The sequence below is a fragment of the Nerophis lumbriciformis genome, linkage group LG12, assembly GCF_033978685.3.
Source record: "Nerophis lumbriciformis linkage group LG12, RoL_Nlum_v2.1, whole genome shotgun sequence".
In the NCBI taxonomy this organism is placed as follows: Eukaryota; Metazoa; Chordata; class Actinopteri; order Syngnathiformes; family Syngnathidae; genus Nerophis; species Nerophis lumbriciformis.
Genome location: NC_084559.2, coordinates 4,155,001 through 4,160,138, shown reverse-complemented (window position 1 = coordinate 4,160,138; position 5,138 = coordinate 4,155,001).

Sequence of the window (5,138 nt, the reverse complement as noted above, 5' to 3'; positions counted from 1 at the left end):
CAAGTCAATAACATCAACAAAGCTCACCTTTGTGCATTCACGCACAGTATAAAAAGTTTGGTGGACAAAATGAGACAAAGACGGAGTGGAAGATTTGACATGTAAACTATTGCGTCACAGTCCACACTATGGTGAGTTCAAGAACCGCCGAAATGAGTAGGACAAAACGATGTTCACCAAATAGTGTCATCAGTGAAGCATACACACAAACATATTAAACAGTGGTAGTTCTAATAATTGGGAAGGTTTGTGTCATACTAAAACAAAAACATTTATTTTTCTCCCATCTTTTTCCATTTTCAATCCTTTTTTTAAAAATGCTCCAGGGAGCCACTAAGGCGGCAATCATGGAAGAGGCGGCAAAATTTATTTTTTGATAGTGTTCAGACAGACAACAAATGGTGCTCACCACAAAAAGTGTCAAATGAAAAAAACCGCTGTGGGAGAAATAATCAACTGCGATAATCATTAACAGCATTTCTTTTCCTGCACAGCCTGCAACAGGAAGTGTCTTCCATGTTATCCAAATGTGGTCCTAAAGGAGGAAGTCCAGAGAAAAAACTGGTCACTCCTGCAATGTGGCTGCTCGCCATCCTGGTCTCTCCCAGCTAAGATTAGTTCTCCTCTTGTCCTATCAGCTGCAGTCGGCTTTAAAGGGCCAGCACTCTTATTTACTTTCTAGTCTTATTACTATTATATACATTCATTCACATGGCTGTTTTATCAAATAAAGTACAATTTACTACACAAAATGTACAATTATTTTAAAGATGGAACGTTGCCATCATTCCGGCGCCTATGACTCATATATGTATGTATATATATATATATATATATATATATATATATATATATATATATATATATATCCATCCATCCATCCATTTTCTACCGCTTATCCCTTTTGGGGTCGCGGGGGGTGCTGGAGCCTATCCCAGCTACAATCGGGCGGAAGGCGGGGTACACCCTGGACAAGTCGCCACCTCATCGCAGGGCCAACACAGATAGACAGACAACATTCACACTCACATTCACACACTAGGGCCAATTTAGTGTTGCCAATCAACTTATCCCCAGGTGCATGTCTTTGGAGGTGGGAGGAAGCCGGAGTACCCGGAGGGAACCCACGCAGTCACGGGGAGAACATGAAAACTCCACACAGAAAGATCCCGAGCCCGGGATTGAACCCAGGACTACTCAGGACCTTCGTATTGTGAGGCAGACGCACTAATCCCTCTGCCACCGTGATGCCCATATATATATATATATATATATATATATATATATATATATATATATATATATATATATATATATATTGTTGTTCCAGACCACAGCAAACATTACCTAACTTGTCGAAGATTGTAATGAATCTATTAAAAGAAGACAGCTACTAATGGTTTCTAATGTAAAAATGTGTAGAATAAATATTACATTTCAACATTTCTGTCAACTAAGATTTGCTTCAGCCTGCGACACATAGTCATTTTGATAGTAGGCTAATATAGCTAATATAGACACATCATGTGTTGCCTTCATTATAACACTTAAATAAGACTTTGAAAGTCATTTTGATAGTAGGCTAAAATAGCTAATATAGACACTTACGTCATGTGTTGCCTTCATTATAACACTTATAAAACACTTTAAAAGTAATTTTGATAGTAGGCTAATATAGCTAATATAGACACTTACATCATGTCTTGTCTTCATTATAACACTTATATAAGACTTTTAAAGTAATTTTGATAGTAGGCTAATATAGACACTTACATCATGTGTTGCCTTCATTATAACACTTACATACGACTTTTTAAGTCATTTTCATAGTAGGCTATTACAGCTAATATAGACACTTACATCATGTATTGCCTTCATTATAACACGTATATAAGACTTTGAAAGTCATTTTGATAGTAGGCTAATATAGCTAATATAGACACTTACATCATGTGTTGCCTTCATTATAACACTTATATAAGACTTTTAAAGTCATTTTGATAGTAGGCTAATATAGACACTTACATCATGTGTTGCCTTCATTATAACACTTATATAAGACTTTTAAAGTCATTTTGATAGTTGGCTAATATAGACACGTACATCATGTGTTGCCTTCATTATAACACTTATATACGACTTTTAAAGTCATTTTCATAGTAGGCTATTACGGCTAAAATAGACATTTACATCATGTGTTGCCTTCATTATAACACTTATATAAGACTTTGAAAGTCATTTTGATAGTAGGCTAATATAGCTTATATAGACACTTACATCATGTGTTGCCTTCATTATAACACTTATATAAGACTTTTAAAGTCATTTTGATAGTAGGCTAATATAGACACTTACATCATGTGTTGCCTTCATTATAACACTTATATAAGACTTTGAAAGTCATTTTGATAGTAGGCTAATATAGCTAATATAGACACTTACATCATGTGTTGCCTTCATTATAACACTTATATAAGACTTTTAAAGTCATTTTGATAGTTGGCTAATATAGACACTTACATCATGTGTTGCCTTCATTATAACACTTATACAAGACTTTTAAAGTCATTTTGATAGTAGGCTAATATAGACACTTACATCATGTGTTGCCTTCATTATAACACTTATATAAGACTTTTAAAGTCATTTTGATAGTTGGCTAATATAGACACTTACATCATGTGTTGCCTTCATTATAACACTTATACAAGACTTTTAAAGTCATTTTGATAGTAGGCTAATATAGACACTTACATCATGTGTTGCCTTCATTATAACACTTATATAAGACTTTTAAAGTCATTTTGATAGTTGGCTAATATAGACACTTACATCATGTGTTGCCTTCATTATAACACTTATACAAGACTTTTAAAGTCATTTTGATAGTAGGCTAATATAGACACTTACATCATGTGTTGCCTTCATTATAACACTTATACAAGACTTTTAAAGTCATTTTGATAGTAGGCTAATATAGACACTTACATCATCTGTTGCCTTCATTATAACACTTATATAAGACTTTTCATTTTTTGAGGCTCCAGACAGATTTGCCGACCCCTGCCCTAAAGAAAACTAGTATAGAGCTGCAAAATGTAACACAACTTGAAAGCTTATAAAAGTGTTCATCTTTTAATTTTTTGTTCATTTTACAGGAAAACCAATGTGACCATGTGAAACTAAACAATCATTTCCTTTTCTCTCTCTTTTCTTTTTTTTGTTCAACGTTCCATCTTTAAAATAATTTTTGATAAAGATCAATCTTCTTCTTGTTAATTTTGTGGCGAGTTTGGTCCGTTTTACATAATTAAAAAAAAGTCACAAATCATATAGTCTATTATTAACAACAGCCTATGCAGTGTGAACGACGCCAACACTGTCATAAACCTGTGCCATATAGGGAAACCACACTAAACAACATTTTGGAAGAATATTTGCACCGCAGCACAACACAAACACTACAGAACAAATTCCCAGAATTCCCTGCAGCACCAACTTTTCCGGGACGCTATAATGTAAACAAACGCCATTGGTGGATCTACACCTAACATCCACTGTAATGATACCAAGTACAATAGCGTATCTAGTCGATACAACTATGATTACATTTTAACATCACAATTTCGTTTTTTTAATTTATATTATGTTTATAAACTCAGTAAATATGTCCCTGGACACATGCGGACTTTGAATATGACCAATGTATGATCCTGTAACGACTTGGTATCGGATCGATACCCAAATTTGTGGTATCATCCCAAACTAATGTGAAGTATCCAAATAACAAAATATTAAATTATTATTACATTTTAACAGAAGTGTAGATAGAACATGTTGAAACAGAAAATAAGCAGATATTAACAGTAAATGAACAAGTAGATTCATAATCAATTTTCTACCACTTGTCCTTAATAATGTTGACAAAATAATAGGTAGATAAATGACACAATATATTACTGCATATGTCAGCAGACTAATTAGGAGCCTTTGTTTGTTTACTTACTATTAAATAACAAGTTGTCTTGTATGTTCACTATTTTATTTAAAGACAAACTTGTAATAAGAAACATATGTTTAATGTACCCTAAGATTTTTTGTTAAAATAAAGCTAATAATGCAATTTTTTTGTGGTCCCCTTTATTTAGAAAAGTACCGAAAAGTACCGAAAGGTATGGAAATAATTTTAGTACCGTACCAAAATATTGGTATCGTTACAACACTAATATATATATATATATATATATATATATATATATATATATATATATATATATATATATATATATATATATATATATATATATAGATAGATAGATATAGGACAAACTTGCAATAATAAACATATATTTAATGTACCCTAAGATTTTTTTGGTTAAAATAAAGCTAATAATGACATTTTTTGTGGTCCCCTTTATTTAGAAAAGTACCAAAAAGTACCAAAATACTTTTGGTACCGGTACCAAAAATATTGGTATCGGGACAACACTAATACACACACACCGAGCACCCACTGGCAGAAATGTAGATCGGTGCCTATGTTATGAGTAATGTATCAGTTGTTGCTGCACAAATGGTTCTTCTTGTGCATGGAAACTCTCAACAGGATTTGAGGATGGTATGAACAACTGGGATTGAGGATGGTATGAACAACTGGGCTTGAGGATGGTATGAACAACTGGGATTGAGGATGGTATGAACAACAGGGATTGAGGATGGTATGAACAACAGGGATTGAGGATGGTATGAACAACTGGGATGGAGGATAGTATGAACAACCGGGATTGAGGATGGTATGAACAACTAGGATTGAGGATGGTATGAACAACTTGGTTTGAGGATGGTATGAACAACAGGGATTGAGGATGGTATGAACAACTTGGTTTGAGGATGGTATGAACAACAGGGATTGAGGATGGTATGAACAACTAGGAATGAGGATGGTATGAACAACTGGGATTGAGGATGGTATTAACAACAGGGATTGAGGATGGTATGAACAACAGGGATTGAGGATGGTATGAACAACAGGGATTGAGGATGGTATGAACAACAGGGATTGAGGATGGTATGAACAACTAGGATGGAGGATAGTATGAACAACCGGGATTGAGGATGGTATGAACAACTTGGTTTGA